The 13,527-nt window shown below is 38.1% G+C and overlaps 1 protein-coding gene across 1 annotated transcript in view; it reads right to left on the minus strand.

Moving 5' to 3' along the window:
• Positions 1-13,527, minus strand: part of PIK3CB (phosphatidylinositol-4,5-bisphosphate 3-kinase, catalytic subunit beta) — a 155,416-nt gene that overhangs the window by 68,692 nt on the left and 73,197 nt on the right. The gene's annotated exons all lie outside the window — the stretch shown is intronic.

Genomic DNA, 13,527 nt, shown 5'->3' on the forward strand with positions numbered 1-13,527 from the left:
AAATACGAAGTCATGAATACTGTACCACAAAAAACATCTCTTTTTTCTTTGTTTGTTTGTTTGTTTCTACACTAAAAACATCTTTATTTTGGAGAAGGAAGGAACATACCGGAAGAAGAAGCATGCCAAGTTTTAGAAAGCCTACTTGTCTACAGAACCACTAGACAGTAATTAACTAGTTTTATTGTTCAGTAAACTGTAGATAGTCTAATCTGTTTTTCACTTGCTAAGTAAACCAGCTACAAAATCACATATTGGTCCAAATACCAGGGTGCTCAATGGTTTAAACAAGTCTAAAGAAATCAAGACAGTAAGTATAAGCATACTATCATATGCTTACCCACTGACTTCATTTACTTGAGGTCTTGTCTTCTCTGTGTGTAGGAAAGAATGAATGGATGAGATGGCTCCAAAGTTTCTTTCTACATCTAAATAATTTATGGATTTTTCATACTAAGTCAAGAGCTAACAAAAGATATTCTATCCATATCTATGATTATCCTATATATCACTGTCCTTTATTTTTCTCTAAAGGCCCAGGGCCAGAGTGATGCAGGGCATGCATAAGATGTCCCAGACAATTTTATTCATTTGCAGTTTTTTAAAAGACCTAATTATCACCAATTTAAAAGTCAGGGAGAAAGTAGAGCTAAAAACAGTAGTAAAACACAGAGATTGACCCAGTGATACACTTTTAAGGTAGAAAGTTTTTATACCAGTTTATTCAGATGTGATACTGGCACACAATATTACTCAATAAATATTTACTAAATAAATGAATACATATGTGGAATTGTTTAGGCTTAGCTTTCATTTTTCAAAAGCTTATCAACAAAGCTTTTTTGGCTAGTTAAGAGTTACCACCTCAGTATTTGAAAAGGAAGATAAATACCCAAGAATATCCACACACTTCATCTACAGATATTAAAATATATTTAAACAGTAATATAAAATTTAAATACTGATGTAAGCAGCAATTTTAATTATAAATATTTATAATTATGAGTTTAAAACCTATTAAAATAATTAAAACTATGTTATGCTGGCATAAATAAAACTGTAGGTTAGTAGGCCAGAGATATAATAAAAAAAGATTACTGACTTAATAAATAGCATTCTTTTATCTAATTCCAGCAAAATAAACACAGATGGATTAGAAAGTTAAATATTTTTAAATGATTAAAAGCTGAAGAAATATTATTAAAAAGGTATCAGAACAACTTTTGAAGCTGGATGATGGGTTCATGGAGGTTCATTATACTATTCTACTTTTGTGTATATTTGAAACTTTTCTTTTGAAAAAAATTAAGCTGAATGAAAAAAATTGGTTATTCTAAACGCAGATGGATTATAATAATACGATAAATATTCAAGTAACGGGGGAAAGGATACTAAAAGTAGTTGCAGTAAATCCTCAGGTCACTAGGAATTTACATCTGAACACATGACCTAATTCCCTTCAACTCCAGAAAAAGGCGTAATCCTTCTATTCAAGTCTCCTGGTCCCATATTGCTCCAGCTCCCCAAGTACTGAGATGTTGCTCCTTTGCTCCTCTGCATTGGAAAAATCTTCCTCCAGCAGGCTATAAACCTGTGCAAGTCTCTCTAAAATCAAACTCATACAAAAATCTACCTTAGAAGCTAACTAACCATAATCACTCATGTTCTTTCTACCACAGTGACAATGGTACCAGCAGCTACTCAGTCACCTTTGTCTCCTACTTTCAATTCATCGTGAAGTCTATGCTGTATACAAAGAAAAAGTTGATTTATGATGTAACTTAAATGAAAAACAGTATAACACAAAATACTATCAAAATACTATACTATAGCAAAATACTATCAAAGGCACGGCCAGGTGCAGTGGCTCACGCCTGTAATCCCAGCACTTTGGGAGGCTGAGGCAGGTGCATCACTTGAGGTCAAGAGTTCAAGACCAGTCTGGCCAACATGGTGGAACACCATCTCTACTAAAAATATAAAAATTAGCTGGGTGTGGTGGAGAGCACCTGTAATCCCAGCTACTCGGGAGGCTAAGCAGGAGAATCACTTGAACCCAGGAAGCAGGTTGCAGTGAGTCAAGACTGCACCACTACATTCCAGCCTGGGCGACAGAGCAAGACTGTGTCTCAAAAAAAAAAAAAAAAAAAAAAAAAAAGAGGCATGTTCACCTTCTAAAATGTGTGAAGAATACAAATAAAAGTAGTTTATAGACTGGGCATGGTGGCTCACGCCTGTAATCCCAACACTTTGGGAGGCCGATGTGGGCAGATCATAAGGCCAAGAGATCGAGACCATCCTGGCCAACATGGTAAAACTCTCTCTACTAAAAATACAAAAATTAGCTGGGCATGGTGGCGCATGCCTGTACTTCCAGCTACATGGGAGGCTGAGGCAGGAAAATTGCTTGAACCTGGGAGGCAGAGGTTGCAGTGAACCGAGATTGCACCACTGCACTCCAGCCAGGGCGACACAGTGAGACTCCGTCTCGAAAAAAAAAGGTAGTAGTTTATAGTGGATAGCTGGAATATTGGTGATTATTGTCTCCTTTGATTAAAGAGGGACAAATACTAAAATCAATGATTTTTTATTTTATATAATGTTACCTTTAAATATTTAAAAATATCCCAGAAAGTATCATAAAATGGCTGGATGTCTAAATGTAAGACCCTATATACAGACATAACAGCAAAATGGCCACAGTCAATCCAAAACTCATTAAATGAAACCATGAATGAAAATATAAAATTTTTTTGCTTTTTTTTTAAACTTTCATTTTAGGTTTGGGGGTACATGTGAAAGTTCATTACATAGGTAAGCTGGTGTCACAGGGGTTTGTTATATAGATTATATCATCATCTAGGTATTAAGCCTAGTACCCAACAGTTATCTTTTCTGCTCTTCTCCCACCTCCACCCTTCACCCTCAAGTAGACTCCAGTTTCTGTTGCTTCCTTCTTTGTGTTCGTAAGTTCTCATCACTTAGCTTCCTTGTAAGTGAGAACATGCGGCATTTGGTTTTCTATTCCTGCATAAGTTTGCTAAGGATAATAGCCTTCAGCTTCACCCACGTTCCCTAAAGACATGATCTCATTCTTTTTTATGGCTGTACAGTACTCCATGGTGAATATGTACCACACTTTCTTTATCCAATCTGTCACTGATGGGCATTTAGGTTAATTCCATGTCTTTGCAATTGTGAGTAGTGCTGCAATGAACATTCGCATGCATGTGTCTTTATGGTAGAATGATTTCTATTCCTCTGGGTATATATCCAGTAATGGGATTGATGGGTCAAATGGTAGTTCTGCTTTTAGTTCTTCGAGTAATTGCCATACTGCTTTTTACAATGGTTGAACTAATTTACACTCCCAACTGTGTAAGTGTTCTCCACAACCTCACCAGCATCTCTTAATTTTTTGACTTTTTAGTAACAGCCATTCTGACTGGTGTGAGATGGTATCTCACTGTGGTCTTGCTTTGAATTTCTCTAATGATCAATGACATTGAGCTTTTTTCCATATGCTTCTTGGCCACATGTATGTCTTCTTTTGAAAAGTGTCTGTTCATGTCCTTTGCCCACTTTCAATGGTCTTTTTTTCTTATAAATTTGTTTAAATTCCTTATAGATGCTGGCTATTAGGCCTTTGATGCATAATTTGCAAATATTTTCTCCCATTCTGTGGGCTGTTTACTCTGTTGATAGGTTCTTTGGCTCTGCAGAAGCTCTTAAGCTTAGTTAGATCCCACTTGTCAATTTTTGCTTTTGCTGCAATTGCTTTTGGTGTCTTTGTCATAAAATTTTTGCCCATTCCTAAGTGCAGGATGGTACTGCCTAGGTTGTCTTCCAGGGTTTTTATAGTTTGAGGTTTTACATTTAAAGTAAATGTAAGTGTACATTTACATTAAGTCTTTAATCCACCTTGAGTTGTCTTTTGTTTATGGTATAAGGAAGGGGTCCAGCTTCAATTGTCTACATATGGCTTGCCAGTTATCCCAGCACCATTTATTGAATAGGGAGTCTTTTCCCCACTGCTTGTTTTTGTCAACTTTGTTGAAGATCAGACAGTCACAGGTGTGCAACCTTATTTCTAGGCTCTTTATTCTGTTCCATTGGTCTATATGCCTATTTTTGTATTAGGTATTATTTTTTAAAACAACCATTTGGGTTTTTCTCCCTCTCTTTAAGCAGGCAGTTTCAGGATTAAGTAGTCACACCCTTAAGCAACCTTTCTTTAAGTCCATGTCTCTGAACTACTTCAAATGGTATTTCCCTGTGTTCCCAGAAATTAGTCAAAAAGCCCGGGGACTTTCATTTTGTTTCTAAAGACTATGAACTAAAGAAAATTATGAAGAAAGATTTATACAACAGCACTTTTAGAAAATCTTTCTATCTACCTTATATGCTATACGCAAAGTATCTAAATTATGAGAAACTTACTTTAGCACAGATTTTTTTTGTTTTTGTTTTTGAAGATGAAGTCTCACTCTGTCACCCAGGCTGCAATGAGGTGGCATGATCTCAGCTAACTACAACATCCACCTCCCAGGTTCAAGTGATCCTCCTACCTCAGCCTCCCAAGTAGCTGGGATTACAGGTGCGTACCACCATGCCTGGCTAATTTTTGTATTTTTAGTAAAGACAGGGTTTCATCATGTTGGCCACGCTGGTCTTAAACTCCTGAGCTCAAGCCATCTCCCCACCTTGGCTCCCAAAGTGATGGGATTAAAGGCATGAGCCACCACGTATCCGGTCTAGTGTGGTATTTTACATAGCTAAAATAGAACACTAGATAGAATAGGAATAAGTGAAGGCCTATCAAGACACACTTCACTTCTTATATTCCTAATTACTTTGTTTCTCTAAATAAAAGTTTAGTTGCCTGTAAGAACCATCCAACAATTATTTTCTCCTGAGCAATGAAGAAACAGCCCCATCATCAATGTCTGTATCAGCTCTGTATCATCTCCAGAGAAGTCTTTCAAGACTGAAGAAATAATTTCACAGCTTTAAACACATGACCAAAAATTGTGTATGACATTATATACTCAACATTTAAACTAAATTCCATTCATTTAAACTAAATTCATATAAATCCCCAATCTGCTCTGCAAACACTGACCAAAAAAAGGGGGGTAGGGGAAGAAATGTGTATGTACAGTGTGAAAATAGAAAATGAGACCTGAAGAAATATCTAGGCTAGAAAAAAAAGCTTGGGAATCAAGCAAAGGTGGTGCACTTTTTCAAGTTTCTGACAAGGAAGATACCAGTAATTGCTTTCCAAGATCTGATGACGACTAAGTGAGAAGAAAATCACTAAGAGGTGTTGATGCAGGGTCCACATGCCTGAGGCAAACAACCCATCTGACTTCTGAGTTCCTTGACCTCAAAATCTCCAACTGGGTACTTCTCTCCTTCCCTTCAGCCACACAATCCCACGATCCCACCCTGAATTTGACTTCACCACACCCTAGCACCTCCAAATCACTAATTATTACATCTCAGTTTCCAACCAACCAAATCCACCACTCAGATTCCACCCCGATTCCAACTTACTGTTAATACATTCCCAAAGGAAAACTCTGTAGCCATCACTAAGATCACTATTTCAACAACCAACACCTCTTTCTCTCTGCTTCTCTAATAGTTTTGTCTGCCTTCACTCTCACCAAAATTATCTGCAAATGCCTCTCTCCCATCACACTCATCTGGAAGTCTGTATCCTGGATAAACCTAATCACCTGCCTCTTCTCCATCCCAAATGTTTTCAGGCAGGCCAGCACCATGACTGACTGTTTTCAAATATAAAATTACCATTTCAGGCTGGGTGAGGTGGCTTACACCTGTAATCCCAGCACTTTGGGAAGCTAAGGCAGGCAGATCCCTTGAGCACAGGAGTTCAAGACCAGCCTCGGCAACACAGCGAAAGCCCATCTCTACAAAAAAATACAAAAATTAGTCAGGTATGGTGGCATGCACCCGTACTCACAGCTACTCGGGAGGCTGACGTGGGAGGATCGCCTGAGCCCGAGAAGCATAGGTTGCAGTGAGCAGAGATTGTGCCACTGTACTCCAGCCTGGGTGACAGAGCAAGACCCTGCCTCATTCAGAAAGAAAAAAGAAAGAAAATAAATGAAAGAAAGAAAATAAAGAAAAAACTATTTTGTTACTACAAGATTTCTTACCTTTTATGCTCAAAACTTCTATTACCATTTACTCTCCAGAGAGATAATCAGTCTGCAAACTACAAAAAATTTTTAAAGCCCTGTTTAAGCTTCTTTTTGGGAAAATGAAAGTGATTTCACTGGCAACTAACACTCCATACATGTTCATGAAAGGTGAGTGGGGGAAAGGGCAGTGCCATCTATTCACACATGATTTCTGCTTAGAAACTTCATATCCATAATTTTTTTTTTTTTTTTAGAGGGAGTTTTGCTCTCGTTGCCCACACTGGAGTGCAATGGCATGATCTCGGCTCACTACAACCTGTGCCTTCCAGGTTCAAGCAATTCTCCTGCCTCAGCCTCCCGAGTAGCTGGGATTATAAGCGCCCGCCACCACGTCCAGCTAATTTTTTGTATTTTTAGTAGAGATGGGGTTTCACCATGTTGGTCAGGCTGGTCTCCATCTCCTGACAGGTGACCCACTTGCCTCGGCCTCCCAAAGTGCTGGGATTACAGGTGTGAGCCACCACATCCAGCCAAGATTATTTTAATGTTACTCTAAGCTCAGTTGATGATCCATGTGTGCATATATATATAGAGACACACACACACTTTGATCTTATTTGATCTTAAATGAACACAACAAAGTCTCCATTGTCTAATCATTCCCAAATCCAGTTTTGAATAAAAATATGCATACAGAATTTCCTGAAAAACACACAGTATTTATTTAGGAAGTCTAAATATGATTCAATTAAAGATAAACCATCAAATGACTGAATACAGTACTAAGACTGAATTAATCTGATCTCTTCTAGAATGACTTTTTCCAGATTACACTGTCAATATATTTTATGTCTACCTAGTGAAAGACATTATAAGAGAGATGAGAAGCATTATTTTACCTACTATAATATGATATTGTCAGAGGTGTTGGTGCTCACTACATTACGCACTGTGTCTCATTCATAAGGATTCCCTAAGCATCTCTCTCTCAATTTACAGTATTGAAATATGCTACAAACTCATAAATAGTTTGTTTTATCTTATGAGATTCTGAATATTATAACTGATCATGTTTTCTCTTTGCCTTGTCCACTAGGTGTAGGGCAAGCAGACAGCCAAATATGTAGCCCACATCAAGCAAATAATTACACAGGATCTAATATTATATACATACCTACTGGAAATCTTGCTACTGGGTGGTTTTTTTTTTCTTATTTCCTGTCAATTAACTATCTTCTATTTTTTTTTTTAAGTCAAAACTGTGTATACTGTATGTGCTATGTAAGAGAGAGAGACAAACACACACAAAGACTGTGTGAGAGGGTGTAGGCTCACCTCAAATAATCTGTAAAATGAGATTTGGTAAATCACAAATAAAACAAAACATACATAAAATATATTTTGCATCTGTTGTGTGGGAGGTTATAAGATAGGAATATCAGGATTAAAATGGTATTCAATTCTTACTCTCGGTAATCTTACATGAATTTGTCACCTTTTTAATATGGCATTTAAATATAATTTATGCAGAAAATTATGAATTTTACAAATGATTATTTTTCAATGTTCTGGTGATAAAGACATTGAGAAATAAAAGACAAATAAGTACCCACCATATAATAAAGGCTCAATACATGTTAGCTAGTATTTAAAAACAAAACAGAATGCTAGTTATAACTGCATCCAAAAACTTCTGGCAAAACTCAGGTATAGGAAATGAAGTAGAATTAGGGATGAGCTGCTATAAAAGCTCAAAAAACAAAACAAAAACAAAAACCCTCAATTATAATGGGCTAAAAAAAAGTCCCATACCACCTGTGAACAGCTACAACAAAGAATGTGATCTGGGAAAGAATAACAGTAAAGAACTAACCTAACTTGAGCATGGTGACAATTGAAAAAAAAAAAGAAAAGACTCTGTACATTCTGAAAAAAAATTGTTGAAAATAAGTATCATTATTTAATAGTCAAAGTATGATTTATTTAAGGCCAAGTCATTAAGATCGGTTCTGCTTGAGAAATCTGTGTACTTTACCAAAATTATTAAAGTTGACAAATGGTCAAAAAGAAACAAGAGTAGGAAAAAAGACCCAACTTTATAATGATGCTAAAAATATTGTTCTCTGAATTTAGAATCTCCCATTTAAAAAAAAAAAAAAAAAGCATAAAAAAAGTTTTTGTTTTCAGAAAAAGCAGTAACAAAATCCATTTTCTAAATTTGTATCACATGAAATTTTATAAAAATTGTCCCATTTCCTGAAGTTTGATCTGGGTCTTCTTTAATCTTGAGAAGTAAAGCATTTTAAAGTATAATTAATCATGCTTTAAAGCCTGGCACAGTAGTTCACGCCTGTAATCACAACACTTTGGGAGGTCGAGGTGGGCAGATCACTTGAGCTCAGGAGTTCGAGACCAGCCTGGGCAACATGGCGAAATCTCCTCTCTACTCAAAATACAAAAAAATAGCCGGGCGTGGTGGTGTGCGCCTATGATCCCAGCTACTCAGGAGGCTGACGTGGAAGGATCCCTTGAGCTTTGGGGCCGGAGCCTGTGGTGAGCCGAGACGTGTCACTGCACTCCAGCCTGGGTGACAGAGTGAGACCCTGTCTCAAAAATAAAAAATAATAATAATAATAACCATGCTTTATACAGTTACATGTTTTATTATCCAACTTTAATAAATTTTCATAGAAACACTTCTTCACAAGCCCCAGAACATTAGGAGAGCAAAAGAAGTCAGGCTTTGTCATGCAAAGGACTTGCCACTGTGCTATAGCAGGGAGGTGCCAAGCCAACACACAGACTGCATTCCTATACTCACCAATTAAAAATGTTCTGTGTTGAATAAGATATGAATTTTTTTCACATCAACATTTTAATTTCCTTCTTGTTCCACAATATGGCCAAAATCCACTACATTTTTGCCCTTAGATATTAGACACAAAAAAAGATCAGTAGCATGAATAGGTGGAAATTCCCATGTTTTGGGAATTTCCCAGCCTTGATCATTTGTAAAAGGGAAAAACTGTCTCTTCTACCTTCATACACTTCAGACACCAAATGTGAGGGTTTTTCCTACAACAACCAATTATCTAACTCTCTGGACACCAATTGGGTATCCTACAATTCAATTTGACGCTACCTGGACCTCGTGCAGATGCTACCGGGTTATGGCATTAGTTCCATAAGACTGACTTCCAATTCAGATGACAATTGCAAATCCCAGGTTATTATTTGTACTTCTGATCAATCGAGGGTTCCCACAAAAGCCTTCCTCAGGTTCAATTTGCTCTAATGGCTCACAAAACTCAGGGAAACACATTTATCCATTTACTATAAAGGATATTACAAAGGATAGAAATAAATAGCCAAATGAAAAGGTATATATATGTTCTTCAAGGTCCAGAAGGGTACCAAGTGCAGGAGCTTGTCCCCATGGAATTTGCCTGCACTATCCTCTCAGCATGTGGATATATTCACTAACCCAAAAGCCCTGCAAACCCCATTATTTAGGGTTTCTATGGAGGCTCCATTAAGTAGGTATGGTTATTAAGTCACTGGCCACTGTTAAGTCGGTCTCTATCCTCCCTCCCCATTCCAGAAGTCCCGGTGTGGGGCTGAATGTTCCAATCCTCTATTCACGTGGTTGGTTTCTCTGGCAACTGGCTCAATCCTGGAACTATCTAGGGGCTTTAAGTCTCCATTCATCTTGTCAGCATACAAAAAGACACTCCTATCATTACCCAGATTCCATGGGTCTTGAAAGCTCTTTTGTCAGGACACTGAGACTAGATCAAACCATTAGAATAATAGATGCTCCTATCACTCAGGAAATGACAAGGGACTTAAGGAGCTCTGTGCCAAAAGTCAGGACGGAGACCAGACATATATTCTTTATTATGTCACAATTTGTAAGAAGGTAGCTTTGTTCTGACTTATGAGAAGAATACTGTGTGACCTTAAACTAAGGATAAAATGTTAGAGACAGTTATGTTAAAACGTATTCATTCATTGCACAAATATTTATTTAGTGTTCCAGGCACTGAAAGAAGATAAAAAGAGGAAGATACAGGGAAAGTAGGGGAGTAGGGGGTTGGGGCGTGAGGGTTGAAAATTTACCTGTTGGGCATAGTGTTCAGTATTTGGGTGATGAATACACTAAAAGCCCAGACTTCACTACTATGTAATATATGCATGTAAGAAATCTGCATTTATACTCCCTAAATATATTTTTTTTAATGTTTAAGATCAAAGATACAATTTCCTTCGGTTATATACTTTAATAGATAAGGAGTCCTGCGACATATATAACTAGGTTATGGGGAATTATGATGTATGACTGATACATGTGATACAGGATATGTCTGCACTTGTATTTCTCTTGGGCTTCTTGAATTTGTGTTTCTGTCTTTTGCTGACTTTGCCAATAATCTAGTTTCCTGTGATTATTTCCTTAAGTAGTCTTCCTGAACTGTACTTTTGCTCTTCTTTTTCTCAAAGTCAGATTGCACAAATGTTAGACTTTCTGGTATTTTCTCACAGGTTCCTGGGGCTCTATCAAATTTTTCTCCCATTTTACTCTTTTAAACTGGAAAACTTGTATTGATTAATCTTTAAGTTCACTGACCCTTTCCTTTCTCATTACCATTCTGCTATTGGGACCATTCAGTGTATTTTTAAATTTCAGTTATTATATTTTTTAGTTCTGAATTTTCCATTTGATTCCTCCTTATATCTTCTATTTAAAGGCTGAAACTTTCTCCCTTTCCAGTCCCTCCTATTGTATTTGCCCTTAGTTGTTATAGCATTTTCATAACTGCTTTAATATTTTTGTAAGATAATTCCAACATCTGTGTCATCTTGTCACTGATGCTTACTGAACTATCATCGTCCACAACTTCACATTTTCCTTATTCTTTATGTGTCAACTAATTTTGAATTGTATTCCAGATATTTTGTCTATTATGTTATGAGACACTGGGTCTTGTTTATATCCTATGGAGAATGTTGATATTTTTGTTTTAGGGGACCATAGTTAGTTAGGTTCAACAGTTGCAAGTTTCCATGAGCCTTCTGTAAGCTGCAGTTCCGATACCAGTTCAGTTTTCAAGTCTTCTTGTAGGGCTATTTGCATCTGTCCCATGCGTGCACTACACATTAGCCGGTCTGAGACTTGGGTAATGGAATATGCCACTGTTCACTTCTCAAAGTATGTAGACTGTTAAGAGCAGATACTCATATGCACAGCTCAGAAATAAGCTTATAAACACAAATAACTTTAAGAGGTTGCTTTCCTGAGCTTATCTCACTCTGCAATGTTCCAAGTATTTTTTAGTAGGCTGGGGCTCCACTTTACTTGTTACCCAACCAGAAAGCTGAGGCTTTATTTACCCACACTTCCTGCAACTATGCTAAACACTATGCTAAACACTAGGAGGGTGTCTACAACTCCTATAATTGAAGCAGACATTCAACTCTGAGCCTTAGGCTCTGCCTGTCCCCACTGCTCCTGCCACTGCCACTGCTACCACTGTTGCTATTGCCACAATACTGTTCAGAGACTGGGGCAATGCAAAAGAGAGAAAAGAAACAAAAAGAGGAGGAAAAAAGGTGCAATTCATACATTCTCTAAGAGTCAGAAGATGCCTTTCCCGCTAGAGCTATCCACAGCTATAAATAATGCCATCTTCTAGATTTTAGGCAACACTGAGTTCAAGTTTCTGCTGAATATTAATTAAGATGTACACATGAAAGACAAAAACACTACAAGGCTAGCCAGTCTTGGTGGCTCACGCCTGAAATCCCAGCACTTTGGGAGGCTGAGGCAGAATGATCACTTGAGCAGAGGAGTTTGAGGTCAACCTGGACAACACAGTGAAATCTCGTCTCTATAAAAAGTAAAAAAAAAAAAAAAATTAGCTAGGTGTGATGGTGCATGCCTGTAGTCCCAGAGACACAGGAGTCTGAGGCAGGAGGGTCTCTTGAGCCCAGGAAGTCAAGGTTGCAGTGAGCCGTGTTTTATCCACTGCATTCCAACCTGGGTGACGGAGCAAGACTCTGTCTTTAAAAAAAAACAAAAACAAACAACAAACAAAAAGCCCTACAAGGCTGAGGAAAGACTGACCAGGAAGCTATATGCTACAGAATTCCAAGCACTCCCACAGAGACGGAAGACGTTCAAGTGCCAGGGAGGCAGAGTGGTGAGTCAACACTGAACACGTGAGATTTCTGTTACAGACCTCATACAGAGTCATGTGTCCTGTATGATCTCTCAGACTGCAAATACGATGGATTAGACTACTGTGATTAGGTTATACTATATGATACTGTCGGCTTTAAGGAGGGCAGATAATCCTCAGTGAGCCTGACCTATTTGTTGAACCCTTAAAAGACACTCAGCTCTTCCTAGCAAAAGAGTCAAAGCATGAGAAAATTTGATACATGAGAAATTCTCCAGACTTAAAAGTTAGGGCCACAGGGCAAAGATCTGAGAGCTGCCTCTAGTTACAGAGAGAAGACCCCAGCCAACAGCCAGCAGGGAATTGGAGACCTCAGGCCTACAATCAGAACCGGGCCAACAACTTGAATCAGAACTGGAACAGAACTGGGCCAACAACTTGAATCAGTTCAGAAACAGATTCTTTCAGAGCTTTCAAAAAGGAGTGCAGCCAAACTACACCTAGATTGCTGAGCTAGTAAGTAAACGTTTTAAGTTTATGGTATTTTGTTATCCAGCAACAGAAAACTAATATAAGGGACTACTATGAACTTTATGCCAGACAACACCAACAAAACAGATTCTCTGAAAGACAAAAATTACCAAAATTGACACAAAAGAAACAGAAAATCTGTCTACCATACCCATTAAATAACTTTTGAATTTCTTTCTTTCTTTTTTTTTTTTTTTGAGACGGAGTTTTGCTCTTGCTGCCCAGGCTGGAGTGCAATGGAGTGACCTCAGCTCACCACAACCTCTGCCTCCCAGGTTCAAGCGATTCTCCTGCCTCAGCATCCCAAGTAGCTGGGATTACAGGCATGCGTCACCATGCCCAGCTAAGTTTTGTATTTTTAGTAGAGACAGTTTCACCAGGTTGGTCAGGTTGATCTCGAACTCCTGACCTCAGGTGATCCACCCGCCTCAGCCTCCCAAAGTTCTGGGAGTACAGGCATGAGCCATGACACCTGGCTGTAAATTGAATTTCTAATTAAAAATCTTCCCATAAAGAAAACAGGCCGGGCGCAGTGGCTCAAGCCTGTAATCTCAGCACTTTGGGAGGCCGAGACGGGTGGATCACGAGATCAGGAGATCAAGACCATCCTGGTTAACACGGTGAAACCCCGTCTCTACTAAAAAAAA

Source organism: Mandrillus leucophaeus, unplaced genomic scaffold, assembly GCF_000951045.1.
Source record: "Mandrillus leucophaeus isolate KB7577 unplaced genomic scaffold, Mleu.le_1.0 Scaffold573, whole genome shotgun sequence".
Lineage (NCBI taxonomy): Eukaryota > Metazoa > Chordata > Mammalia > Primates > Cercopithecidae > Mandrillus > Mandrillus leucophaeus.